Genomic DNA, 14,371 nt, shown 5'->3' on the forward strand with positions numbered 1-14,371 from the left:
GAAAGAAGCGAGCTGATTGGTTGCTATGGGCAACTTCTCCTCAGGAAAGGTTTCAAGAAATCTCCCCCCATTGTTACCATACAACAAAAACTTTATTTGGTACAATCAGCTTCTTCTCTAGTGCCCTTGTATTCAGTGCGGTCAGAATCTTGCTTTACAGCAGTGCTGTTGAAAAACAATAATTCCCATCATGCCATGGGAGTTGTAGTTTTGCAACAGCTGAAGAACCACAGATTGGGGATTACTTCTATAAAGCAATATTTTAGCTATATGTGGATTTGTTGACTACACTGACAAGTGCAGAGTTTCCCAACAAGGTAGCCTCCAGCTGTTGCAAAACTACAACTCCCAGCATGCCTGGACAACCAACAACTTTTCCAACCAGTGTGCCTCCAGCTGTTGCAAAACTAGTTGGAGGCACACTGGTTGGGAAACATCGGTCTAGACTCTGAAAACACAAGGTATGGTAAACGATAAGATATATGTCAAAAAATGCTGTTGCAAAATGATGACTTCCAGCATGCCCGGAAAGCCGTTGGCTGTATGGGGATGCTGGGAGTTGTAGTTTTGCAACAGCTGGAGGCGCCCTGGTTGTGAAACACTGGATTAGCGACTTTAAACATGACAAATCCCGGAAAATGTGTCACTATTATCATGGGTGACTTTTGTTTTGTTTTTTTCCGCCTGTGTGGCGTGCTTGTGTGCACCAGGCGCAGCTGGTCGGCATTTATCGAGGATGACTGCGTCACAACTTCGCAAATATGTTGACTTTTTTAGACCTTGACAAATGGGGCTTAATAAATGACCCCCTAAGTCAGTGTTTTACAATCAGTGTGCCTCTAGCTATTGAAAAACTACAACGCCCAGCATGCCCAGGCAGCCGTTGGCTGCCTGGGCATGCTGGGAGTTGTAGTTTTGCAACAGCTGGAGGCACACTGGTTGGGAAACACTAGCCTAAGTTTTCTCATTGCATCTGACAAGCTTTAGATAGGAGGTCATGTCCCTCCTCTTCTCCTAGATTGCAAGGGCCCACACAACCGAACTAGTCATGTTCCATAAAAAATAGGGGGTAACAATCCTTTTAGATATTAAAGGGGTACTCCGGTGGAATTATTATTATTATTTTTTTTTTAATTCACTGGTGCCAGAAAGTTAAACAGATTTGTAAATTACTTCTGTTAAAAAATCTTTACCCTTCCAGTACTTTTTAGCAGCTGTATGCTACAGAGGAAATTCATTTATTTTTTAATTAATTTTTGTCTTGTCCACAGTGCTCTCTGCTGACACCTGATGCCTGTATCAGGAACTGTCCAGAACAGGAGAGAATCCCCATAGCAAACCTATGCTGCTCTGGACAGTTCCTGACACGTCTTAAAGCTGCTGAAGAAAAAAGTCCTATGGAGGACTAGAAACGCGTCCAGCTCCGCTACTAACGCCACATATATCCAGCCTCTATATTGGAATACAGGGATTGCGCTTATACGGCATCCGCTAAGCCTCAGGTACTTATGCGCATTGCCACGCCAAGAGGACGCCACATACCCTCTGACCGCATCGGGTATTACCTGTACAGCCCCCAAAAAACTGGATCTTTCATTATTGCTGTAACTTCTGAGACGGCTGAGTCTCTATCAGCATATGCCACACATAATAGGACCGAGAATTTGAACATTCTCTCCGCGCATTTTACGCGATTTGGAGAAATTTGGCTCATTGAAGCGCTGCAGTCCCCATCATTGAAGCCCACTATCACCGCTATCCATATGAGATGGCTGAGTCTATAAGCGGCGATCTTTCCTTCAGCTCTTCAATACTGCAAGTATACTTAAAGGGGTATTCCAGGAGAAAACTTTTTTTTACATATATCAACTGGTTCCAGAAAGTTAAACAGATTTGTAAATTACTTCTATTAAAAAATCTTAATCCTTTCAGTACTTATGAGCTTTTGAAGTTAAGGTTGTTCTTTTCTGTCTAAGTAATCTCTGATGACAAGTGTCTCGGGAAACGCCCAGTTTAGAAGCAAATTCCCATAGCAAACCTCTTCTAAACTGGGCGGTTCCCGAGACACGTGTCATCAGAGATTACTTAGACAGAAAAGAACAACCTTAACTTCAGAAGCTCATAACTACTGAAAGGATTAAGATTTTTAAATAGAAGTAATTTACAAATCTGTTTAACTTTCTGGAGCCAGTTGATTTATATAAAAAAAAAGTTTTTTCCTGGAATACCCCTTTAAGTTATGAAGCGAAAAGATCCAGAAGCACACAATGTCACTCAAAAACGTTTTCTAATTTAGGGAAGGACTCAACCCATAACGGAGAAGAGTCTGAGGATGCAAATGTATCAGGCCAACCGTAGAAATCATATACAGTATGAATTCTTTAAGGCTATGTTCACACACTGTAAAACAAGCTGCAAAATTAAAGTCTATGAAAATGCGTCTGTCAACGGAAACATTGAATATAAAATCATCCACGATTCCTTGCAGGACATTAAAATAATCAGTTTGTTCATTATCTTTGGCCGTAAGATAAATGTCCAAAATTTCTAATTATGCAAAAATAAATAAATAAAATAAATAAATGTTGGCTTAAAATTTTTAAATAACCTGCAGCAATTCTTAAAGCTTTGTTGTATTTATTTTTTTAAGAAAACTGTCTTTTTTTTTTTTTTTTTTACAGTTCCACATACAACCAAAAATACACTGTGTGAATATGGCCTCATACAGGCAAACAAAAAAAATTCCTGTCCTTGTCTTGCCTAAAGCTCTGGGGCTCAGTGTTTACAAGGCACTTAGTTCTAGTGACTAAACCACTTGAAGAGCCACGAGGGGCTTCAGAATGAAATGTCAGCCAAAATATCGATAACACTGCAGCGTTCTTATTTAACGGAGGCAGCAGCACAGTTACCATTATATGAACCCAACATTTGGAGAGGACTTTGACAAGACCCAGGGGCATAAAAACAAAAAGTGGCACAGGTACTGTGGTCACACCTGAGCCCTGGTGCCTGAGGGGGTTCACATGCCCCAATCTCACATAAGAGCTTATGTGATGTCCTAGTACGGGATATGTTCCTACAGTCCTGTCAGGTTGAGTCTGCTCACAGTCCTCAAGGCTCACCTGCAGTGTTCCCCATAATGTGTATAAGTTATATACTAAGGGTAAAAGACCTGATATGGTCACATGGTTGTTAGTCACATGATAATGGTTGTCACTTAATGTTTAAGTCATATGTTTTGTTACTCAGAGAGCACCAGGTGACCAGGTGACCCGCAGTTGGCTTATGGGCTCCTTGCTCAGCCCCCCTTTATAAGAGGGGGAGGTACTACAATCACTATCTTGTTTCACTTTCTGCTGAGGTCAAGTCCAGTCCAGACGTCTCGGAGCCAGTGTCCAGCACATCTGGAGGCCTCAAGCCTAAATTACAGCGACAAGTCAGTAAGTCAAGTCATCTCTGTCTGCTGTCACTATCTTCAGTCAAGTCTATTATAGTCAGCGTGGCTGTGCTAGAGTCTTCAGTAAAGCTACCGTAAACCTTAACCTGGTCTTGGATTATTATTTACCCCTGCCTAACCTAGGAGTAACGGGATTACCTTCGGGTGGTTACATAGTCACGAACACGAAGGGGTTAATACCATCTGCCCCTGGGCAACACCATCTGCCGCTACACCTCACATCCCATGGTTCACCACACTTACATTATCGTTGACCTATCAAAGTTTGGGGGACACAATTCAGATTATGCATCAGGACCCTGGAGTCTTAAGTTTCTTTGTTATATATTTGATAACGTTAAAAAAAGATCATATCCAACCTATTGATAGTATTCAGAATTTTGGGCAAACTATATGGGCCAAATGGTTCTTATCTGCCGATACATTTTATATTTCTATCATGGATCCATCACATAATGGCCATCATTAGTTCCAATAGACCCAAATGACATATCACACGGTGTCCATCATGTTGCAGAATGGGACAGAATCTGACGCTCCAATGTGAACCAAGTGTCAAGTCGGTCATACACATTAGATAGGGATAGGCAAAACCTGACAATTTCAGTGAAGAGAAGGATTGGGCTCAGACCTTTTGTTTGTGGGGAACGTTCATGTGTACTGAAGCTCACTTGTGAGACAACAGCTATCCTATATACGGCCAGCTTTACTCCTCTGATAGACCCAGTATAAATACAGGTTCAACTTCATGAGGGACGGCACCTTTAACAGATGGCTGCTAGCTATTTTGTGCTGTGACCATGAGTAAGGGAGCTTGGTATGCCCCGAAACATGATGGTTTGATGCATTTTGTATGGAGATACTTTTTCATAATATTTTTATGACAATGTAAATAATGAACTTATGGGACAAGCTGAATTCAACACATCTTCACCGAAATCGCTGTGGTCAAGCGCTGAACTCCATGGTGGTCTCAGTCTGGGGAGTTGGAAAACCTTTTTATTTTATTTGTATACAGCACCTTCTACATACCTACAAGACATTCCAACCAGTTGACCCATTTTGTTTGTCAAGTGGTTTACCAACTCACCGATGCAATTTTATTACCAGTAGCTCTCCAGTTGACTGCAGGAATAGTAACGTGCAAGGCTTCTGGGGAATGATTCAAGCTCCCCTATGTTTTCTTGCTAACTATACACTATATTAATACAGTCTCCATATCATTAATATCTTAAAGGGGTATTCCAGGAATTTTAGTTTATTTGACTATGCTACAGGGGCTATAAAGTTAGTGTAGTACATAATATAGTGTCTGTACCTGTGTGTGATGGTTTTCTCACAATTCTTATGGGATTTTCACCCCAATATTTATTTTTAACAACATACAAAATGACTGGGATTTTTCCCAGGTTGCAATGCGGCCGAGGCCTGACATCACTAGTCAGCTGATGACAGGGAGCCTGTCTGCTTCAATGGGTGGAGCGATCACTAGGTGGGAGAGAGATCAATCTGCAACTAATGCAACAGCTGTAGGCACCCTGATTGAAAACCACAGGTCTTTTGAATGGATGCAGCTCATTTATGTTTCAATGGGTGGGGGGGGGGGGGCTGATGTGTGGGAGGGAGGGAAATTGAATTATGGGATTTGTAGGCAAAAAAGAAAACTCAAACAGGAAATACCAGTTCACAAAAAGCTAGCCACAGTATTATGGTAATCTCACAACATAGCAATTTAGCCCCAAGACAAGTGCAGATCCTTCCTAAGCATGTCCATTACTGTCTAGCAGGTACGTGCAAAATCACCTTATGGTGGATAATCCTTTTAAGCTCTGTTTATATTGATGCTAACTGTCTCTGCTGGGGTTTATCTTTTAAAGCATACCTGTCATATACCACAAAAAAAAAAAAAAAAGTTATATGTGACTCAGTACCAAATCCTGATCATGCACATATACTTTTATGTGTCTAGCACATATATTTCTCTCATAAATACCTTCTATTTGTTGCTCACTTGGTTTGTCATTCTGTGCTCTGGAGGGGGCGTGTCCTCACTCTTATCTTCCTCCCTGAGTCTACTGTGCTGTGTTGGGTCCCTTCATCCAATCATTGCAGGCTGCTCTGTAACCCCCTCCTCTCTTTTTCATGCTGCAGTCTGATAGGACAGGAGTGAGCACAGAGGAGTGCTAGTCCTCTTCCCTCTTCCTGGACTTTGTCCCTGCCTGTGCTGCAGCTTGGACAAAGATGATGCTGCAGCCGGACACAATTATGCTCTGGATAATATGGGGACCCCTAGTGGTCTTTTTTATAAGCCCAAATTTCTACAATTTTCTTATGAAGTATATTAGAAAGGTCAATGTTTTGCCAAGATATACAACGTATAAAAATATTTTGTTTCTAACAGCGCCCATATAAGCTCCTTCTGCTATTCCTGATAACGAGAATGGCGCAGTCTGCAGCCCTATTCTTTTGCAGTCACAAATACTGTAAACCTAATAATCACCATTTAAGTCAATAGGGTTCATCAGGATTTGAAAACTAATCTGGCATAGCGGTCCTAGCTCCATTATAAATAAAAAGGAAACCATAGCGCTGTTGTGAACACAGTCTTAATCAGAGAATATTGGCCTCTTTTGCTATTATCTCCGTAACTGAGTCGCTTTCCGTTTGTTTTAGACAAATCTACTTATATATGGTTTTTTTTCCGCTGTGCAATAAATGTGGACAATTTGCTGTGTCCATGAATATACACGCAGCAATAGCCTACGCCGTCTGCCTTTCCCGTAATAAAGAGATTTGCAGATTTCTAAGCCATTTAACAAACAAAACACCATTTCGGCCCAGTTGTGTGCCAAATTACTTGGAAACAACAGCACTTACTGAAAATGTACTTTTATGCATTGATCCCACCTACCCTCGCTGACTTCAGCAAAACACCAGAAAAGTCTAATTACTTACAAAGAAGCAATTCTGGAGAGGTCGCCTCTACAAAAAAAAAAAAAAAAACTGGACTCATTTGTCTGGAGCTGTAAATATTGGTTATAGTGATCGGCAAAGATGAACGTTCTATAATTCACAGGACTGAAGCAGAAATCGCGCTATGGATTTAGGCAGGGGTCAAGTCCTAGGAAAAAAAAGTGCAGGAACTCACCCAAGATTTTCACTCAAGAGCTGGTCCTGCAGAACTCCTACTAATGGGAACAGTGTTCTTGCTGTGAAAAAAGTGCAGGAACACAGTTCCTGCGCGTTCCTGCAGGACTTGAGCCCTGGATTTCGGTATGTCAAGAGCCTGTACAACCTCAAGGAAGCCAAGCTGTGGATGCTACATTACCCCTTCTTCATCATCCCTGGGGTGCAGGAAGGAAGCTAAGGGTGGTTAGAATACGTCACTGTTTCCCAACCAAGGTGCCTCCAGCTGTTGCAAAACTACAACTCCCAGCATGCCCGAACAGCCGTTGGCTGGGAGTTGTAGTTTTGCAACAGCTGGAGGCACCTTGGTTGGGAAACAGTGACGTGTCCTAAAAGCACAGTATGTCACATTATACGATAGCATACCATTCAGAAATTAAACATATTTATAGAAGTTGGTGATAAAAAGACATAATGTTAATAGATAAAATTCTTGCTTCCTTCAACTGCCACTAGAGGGAGCTTACTGTATACAGATTTATTATGGAGTTTTATGTAGAAACAGTATGCAGTAAGCTCCTTAGCTCCCCTAGTGGTAGTTTCAGACACAATTTAAATTTATTTTTATTTTAAAGCAGTGTTTCCCAACCAGGGTGCCTGCAGCTGTTGCAAAACTACAACTCCCAGCATGCCTAGACTGCTGTAGAACGAGCTATGCACATAAGATGTGACACTTATCTTAAAGGGGTACTCTGCCCCTAGACATCTTATCCTCTATCCAAAGGATAAGGGATAAGATGTCTGATAGTTCGTTTAGAGCCTCGGGTTCAGTGCCAGAGGCTCGCGACGCCCCGGCCGCGCCCCGCTTGCGACGTCATGGCCACGCCCCCTCCCATAGACTAGTATTGAGGGGGCATGGCCGTGACATGGCAGCGAAGTTTTTAGGCAGCATCATGGAAAAGATCATTTACGGTATATATAATGAATACTAAAAATATTGCCCAAGTAATTAATAGATCCAACTATTTCCGTTTAAGTAAATATACATTTATTCACAGTCATGGCAGTAAATGTTGGTACCCCTGATATTTTTCTAGAAAATTAAGTATTTCTCACAGAAAAGGATTGCAGTAACACATGTTTTGCTATACACATGTTTATTCCCTTTGTGTGTATTGGAACTAAACCAAAAATGTGACACTGGGCTGTACAGTGCGACCCAAAATCCATTGGTAATCCTCAGATTTCATGATGTCTTGTACACATTCAAGGCACCCAGTGCCAGAGGCAGCAAAACAACCCCAAAACATCATTGAACCTCCACCATATTTTACTGTAGGTACTGTGTTCTTTTCTTTGTAGGCCTCATTCCGTTTTCGGTAAACAGTAGAATAATGTGCTTTACCAAAATGCTCTATCTTGGTCTCATCTTTCCACAAGACGTTTTCCCAGAAGGATTTTGGCTTATTAAAGCAAAATTGCTTTTTTATGTCTCTGTGTCAGCAGTGGGGTCCTCCTGGGTCTCCTCCATAGTGGGGTCCTCCTCGGTCTCCTGCCATAGCATTTCATTTCATTTAAATGTCGACGGATAGTTTGCGCTGACACTGATGCTCCCTGAGCCTGCAGGACAGCTTGAATATCTTTGGAACTTGTTTGGGGCTGCTTATCCACCATCCGGACTATCCTGCGTTGACACCTTTCATCAATTTTTCTCTTCTGTCCACGCCCAGGGAGATTATCTAGAGTGCCATGGGTTGCAAACTTTTTGATAATGTTGAGCACTGTGGACAAAGGCAAATCTAGATCTCTGGAGATGGACTTGTAACCTTGAGATTGTTGATATTTTTCCACAATTTTGGTTCTCAAGTCCTCAGACAGTTCTCTTCTCCTATTTCTGTTGTCCATGCTTAGTGTGACACACACACACACACACACACACAATGCAAAGACTAAGTGAACTTCTCTCCTTTTTATCTGCTTTCAGGTGTGATTTTTATATTGCCCACACCTGTTACATGCCCCAGGTGAGTTTAAAGGAGCATCAAATGCTTGAAACAATCTTATTTTTCCACAATTTTGAAAGGGGGCCAATAATTTTGTCCAGTCCATTTTTGGAGTTTGGTGACGTTATGTCCAATTTGCTTTTTTTCCTCCCTTTTTTGGTTTAGTTCCAATACACACAAAAGGAATAAACATGTGTATAGCAAAACGTGTTACTGCAATCCTTTTCTGTGAGAAATACATCATTTTCTTGAAAAATTTCAGGGGTGCCAACATTTACAACCATGACTGTATACCGTATATATTTTTTAGTATTTTTTTTTTAGTATTTTTTTTTTTTAGGAAATATATATATATATATATATATATATATATATATATATTTTTTTTTAAACAAACACATTTTTTAGGCTAAAAATTTTAGCCTAAAGTCAGTCTGTGTGTTATATGCCGATAAGCCGCCGCAGTTCAATTATTTAAAGTGGGCGCTTTAAATGAATGAACTGCAGCGGCTTTTGCAGGTCCAGAAACCAGCCGTCGCTGCCCAATTCTCTGCCCCTGCCTGTCCTGGGGTCCAGAGACCGCCGCCGCTGCCCCATTGCCTCCCCCATCCCCGGTTTTATAATTACCTGTTCCCGGGGTCGGGTCCGCGCTGCTTCTTGCTCCGGCGTCTCTTGCGTCGTTGTTATGCGCTGCGCAATGACGAGTGACGACTTCAACGCAACGTCACCGTCAGTGGCCCAGCGCACAGTGACAGCTAAGGACGCCTCCGGAGCCAGAATCAGCGTGGACCCTGGGAACAGGTAATTATAAAATCGGGGATGGGGGAGGCAATGGGGCAGCGTCAGCTGCAGTCTCTGGATAGCCAGGCGGAGAGAAGCGGCGGCAGGACTCTAGACCCCAGGAAAGGCAGGGGGAGAGAAGCGGGCAGCGACGGCATCTCTCCCCCCTTCCTTTCCTGGGGGCTTCTGCAGGGTCAGAAACAGTCTATCGGGGTATACACATCCACACGCACCCTCATTTTACCAAGGATATTTGAGTAAAAAACTTTTTTTACCCAAATATCCTTGGAAAAATTAGTGTGTGTGTTATAGGCCGGCGCGTGGTATACCCCGATAAATACGGTATTTATATTTATAATAAATATATATCATTTAGTAAAAAAAAGATATATCTCAAACCGTAGGAGACATATATAGACAATTTATACCTCTAACTAGGAATACATAACACAAGGTTGTATCTTTCTACTAGGGACCCCTGCAGTATACATTCGTGCAGAATCCTCATTCAGAAGGAAGTCATGCAAGGTGCAAAAATAAAAATAAAAAAAAATATATAGAAATTGTTCACTGCCTACGATCAGTAAACAAGAATCCTAACAAGTCCTAACACCTCTTTGTTCTAACCAGGGCCATCAGCCGGAAAGATAAGATCATTACTTTAGAATGTGATCTTCCAGGCCTTGTGTTGCTACAGAAAAAATAGCAACAAGATATTAACAATTGCAGTTCAAGCTGGGAGTGACTGTTCTGTTTCAATTCAATGACACCACTAATGGCTTCTAAGCAGCTCCCTGAAATCAAGCAGCTGTCAAGTCAATGCATCACAAGGAACAGTTATGCACTCCCATAAGAAAAAGCAACACATCAGGATGTTTGGCAAAACATCTGCTCCTCTCCAATGCAGAATCACAATGCATGGAAGCAAAAAAAAAAAAAAAAATACAAAAAAAATAAACAAAAAAAAAAAAAACAAAGGCAGCAATGGGATAAAAGAAAAAAAAAATTAAATAAAAGAAAAAAAAAAAACAAAGGCAGCAATGAGATAAAAGAAGAAACATCTATGGATCATAACTGCCAGGCTTTATTTATGAAAAATGGAATTTCAGCTTTCTTGTGTTGGTATGATTCCCTATAATTGACATTCATTGGCGGTAAGTGTTTGTATGTTATACAATCCCTGTATCTAGTAATCCCAAAGCCACTAGGAATTATATGCAGGTATTAAAGGGTTACTCTGGTGGAAAACATTTTTTTTTTTTTTTAAACGATTGGTGCAAGAAAGTTAAACAAATTTGTAAATTACTTCTATTAAAAAATCTTTACCCTTCCAGTACTTATTAGCAGCTGTATGCTACAGAGGAAATTATTTTCTTTTTTAATGTATTTTTTGACTTGTCCACAGTGCTCTATGCTGACACCTGATGCCCGTATCAAGAACTGTCCAGAGCAGGAGAAAATCCCCAACATTTATTTTTTATTTTTTTAAATCGATTGGTGCCAGAAAGTTAAACAAATTTGTAAATGACTTCTATTAAAAAATCTTTACCCTTCCAGTACTTATTAGCAGCTGTATGCTACAGAGGAAATTATTTTCTTTTTTAATGTATTTTTTGACTTGTCCACAGTGCTCTCTGCTGACACCTGATGCCCGTATCAAGAACTGTCCAGAGCAGGAGAAAATCCCCAACATTTTTTTTTTTTAATCGATTGGTGCCAGAAAGTTAAACAAATTTGTAAATGACTTCTATTAAAAAATCTTTACCCTTCCAGTACTTATTAGCAGCTGTATGCTACAGAGGAAATTATTTTCTTTTTGAATGTATTTTTTTCGCTTGTCCACAGTGCTCTCTGCTGACACCTGATGCCCGTATCAAGAACTGTCCAGAGCAGGAGAAAATCCCCATAGCAAACCTATACTGCTCTGGACAGTTCCTGACACGGACAGAGGTGTCAGCAGAGAGCACTGTGGACGAGACAAAAAAGTTATTCAAAAAGAAAAGAATTTCCTCTGTAGCATACAGCTGCTAAGTACTGAAAGGATTGAGATTTTTTTTAATAGAAGTAATTTACAAACCTGTTTAACTTTCTGGCACCAGTTAATAAAAAAAATAAAAAAAGTTTTCCACCGAAGTACCCCTTTAACATTTTAAGATGCTATTGGTGGTATTTATTCATTGAAGGTGTAAGTCAGTGTTTCCCAACCAGTGTGCCTCCAGCTGTTGCAAAACTACAACTCCCAGCCTGCCCGGACGGCTGTCCAGGCATGCTGGGAGTTTTGGTTTGGAAACAGCTGGAGGCACACCGGTTGGGAAACACTGTTGTAAGTTTATGCAAATATGTAATCTCTGCAATGTCAAAATAGTAAAATCGAGGGCGTCCACTGCCCACCACCGCTATAAACATGGGCTCCAATTTACATAGCTATATAGTTAGTCACATGTCCATCAAGTTCATGAAGGGATGAAAGGAAGGGGTACGGGTGGATAGATGGGGGGGGGGAATGTTATATTATATTTCTCCATACACGTTAATGTTATTTAGTTCTAACAATGGATCTAAGCAAGTTTTGAAGCCTCCAGCTGTTTTTGCTGAGAGCAGTTCCTGAGGTAGACTGTTCCACAAATCCACAGTTCTTATGGTAAAGATGGCTTGTTGCCCCTGAAGAGTAAACCTTTTTTTCACCAGTCCACCAGTTCTGGGCCGGGGGTTTACAGCTTTTCACCATATTGCTTGTATGGGCTATTTAAAGGAAAACTTCACTTCCGCACTAACCACAGATATGGATTGTGCCTTTAAGAGAGAGAGAGGAGCAGTGATAACCAGGTGACCCTGTCTGCCCAATGAGAACCCCTAAATTCCGCAGTATATAGTGTAGGAGGAAAGGTGGGGGGGGGGACTGCCCTAGTCTAGTGCAGAGCTCCATGTGAGTACAGTGTGGAAAGGAGGTGTAAGTTGTGTCTGGAGAAATCCTGAGGGAAGCCTAAGACAATATCTTCTCAAGTCAGCCCCGCCATTCTGCAAGTGTTCCCCCGTACAGCGTTGAGTTAAGCCATGGCGACGATAGTGATTGGACCCTGTCAGAACCCTAGTCAGCAGGAGAAATCTTCTAGTCTCAAGTCTAAAGTCAATATCAATCAAGTGGGTGAAAAGGACCATAAGTCCTAGCAAGGCAACAGGGCTCCCAAGTATTACACTGCATCCCTTCTACTCTGCTCCATACTGTGTGTAATACCATCTGCACCTGCTCAGTAAAGGCAGTTATCTGTAACCCGACATCGGTGTGTTTCTTTACTTCCTGTGTCTGGCCCAGGAGAAGCTGTCTCCACCTCGGACCGTGTATAGGCTAACTGTGCCCTGGCGTCACAAAGTGATAGGAATTCCTTGCACCCCCGTGTCACCACACTCTTACCCAGTCATCTAGCCATCACTATTTGGCCTTACACGTTCCCATTTTTCTGTTACCAAAACATCAAGAACTGACTGTTCCCTTGCTGCCCAATATATCCCACCACTTGACAAGAGCCATTGTCATGGGATAACCAATGTTATTCACTTCATCGATCAGTGGTCACCATGGTTACAGACTACAAACAAACCCTGTGTTGTCTGACGCTGCACTCACACTATCATCCATCTATCCCCTACTTCTTGCTCATGTATATTTTTTGCAGAACAGCAAGGAGATAAGGACAGATGACCGGGACTATGACTGCGGGATCAGACTACACCGCGTTGGTTTGTAGTCTGCATCCATAGAGACACATAGCTCTTAATAAGCAAGACATTTCATGTAACTAAAAATCAATCTTCAAGAAGCAAAGCAGACTATTAAAAAATTTGCTGAACGTAAAGATTTCAACCATGAAATGTACATTTTCGTTCAATAGTAGAATTTAGCTTGAAGGATTTTAAAAATTGATCCTAGCAGTATCAGCCGTATTATGTTGGCACTAGAAACCACTTATGTAGCTTAGGCTATGCACAGGGAAAAACGTGGATATGAGACGCTTTAAGGGGTTCTCCGACAGTAGCAATATACAATTTTTTAAACTGAGAACATAATTCACTCAGACCGTAATATGCAAGTTGTGATATATCTGGTATTTGTTTACAGCCAGTGTAAAGTTTACATACAAGCCATGTCAGGCTAGGTTCACTCGGCCATTTGCATCCGAATCGGTAAAGGGGTACTCTGCGGCTCAGCGTTTGAAACAAACCGTTCAGAACCCTGGAACCGGCAGCTTGTGATGTCATAGCCCCGCCCCCTCATGATGTCACGCCCTGCCCCCTCAATGCAAGTCTATGGGAGGGGGCATCATGCCCCCTCCCATAGACTTGTATTGAGGGGGCGGGGCATGACATTATGAGGGGGCAGGGCTATGACGTCACAAGCTCCCGGCGCTGGCTCCAGTTTGTTCCAAATACTGAACAGCGGAGCACCCCTTTAAGGGTCCGATCGGCTTTTTTTTTTTTTTTTTGAGCCGATCGGACCCTAAAACGGGTCGGATGCAAACGGCTACTACTGGGTCATGAAGGACCCCATTTACTTACTCGGTAATTTTACAGCATTTTAGTGGAGAAAGTTACAGAGCGTGCACTATTTTATTCTCCGTTTCCTCTAGACGGATTGCTGCCAGGTTGCTGAGTCTGACGGCAATGTGAACGAAGCCTTTAATGTGCCTCGCACCGATCAAGCATGTCTGTGCCATAAGAGTTCCCGTAATTCTCTATGAAATCCTATTAGAGTGTAACAGACATGGAGATGTTACATATTCAGTGCCATAAAAAGTGTATCAAACCCGAGATTCTAGAGCGCTGTGTTCATTTCATGGAAGCAAGGCTCCGAGTCTAAGGCTGGTCTACAAGACGTACTAGTAATGGTATGTCAGAGAGCTGCATCACTACCATATCTATGCAGGAGGGTCTAGATCAGTGTTTCCCAACCAGGGTGCCTCCAGCTGTTGCAAAACTACAACTCCCAGCATGCCCGGAAAGCCGAAGG

The 14,371-nt window shown here is 41.9% G+C and overlaps 1 protein-coding gene and 1 long non-coding RNA gene across 3 annotated transcripts in view; one reads left to right on the plus strand and one right to left on the minus strand.

The window, feature by feature from the left end:
* Positions 1-14,371, minus strand: part of BAZ2B (bromodomain adjacent to zinc finger domain 2B) — a 409,759-nt gene that overhangs the window by 369,054 nt on the left and 26,334 nt on the right. The window lies entirely within an intron of this gene.
* Positions 34-2,544, plus strand: LOC130285020 (uncharacterized). The gene is made up of 3 exons (XR_008847222.1): positions 34-99; positions 1,272-1,502; positions 2,297-2,544. It is a non-coding gene; the product is annotated as an uncharacterized LOC130285020 (long non-coding RNA).

This window comes from Hyla sarda, chromosome 8 (genome assembly GCF_029499605.1).
Source record: "Hyla sarda isolate aHylSar1 chromosome 8, aHylSar1.hap1, whole genome shotgun sequence".
In the NCBI taxonomy this organism is placed as follows: Eukaryota; Metazoa; Chordata; class Amphibia; order Anura; family Hylidae; genus Hyla; species Hyla sarda.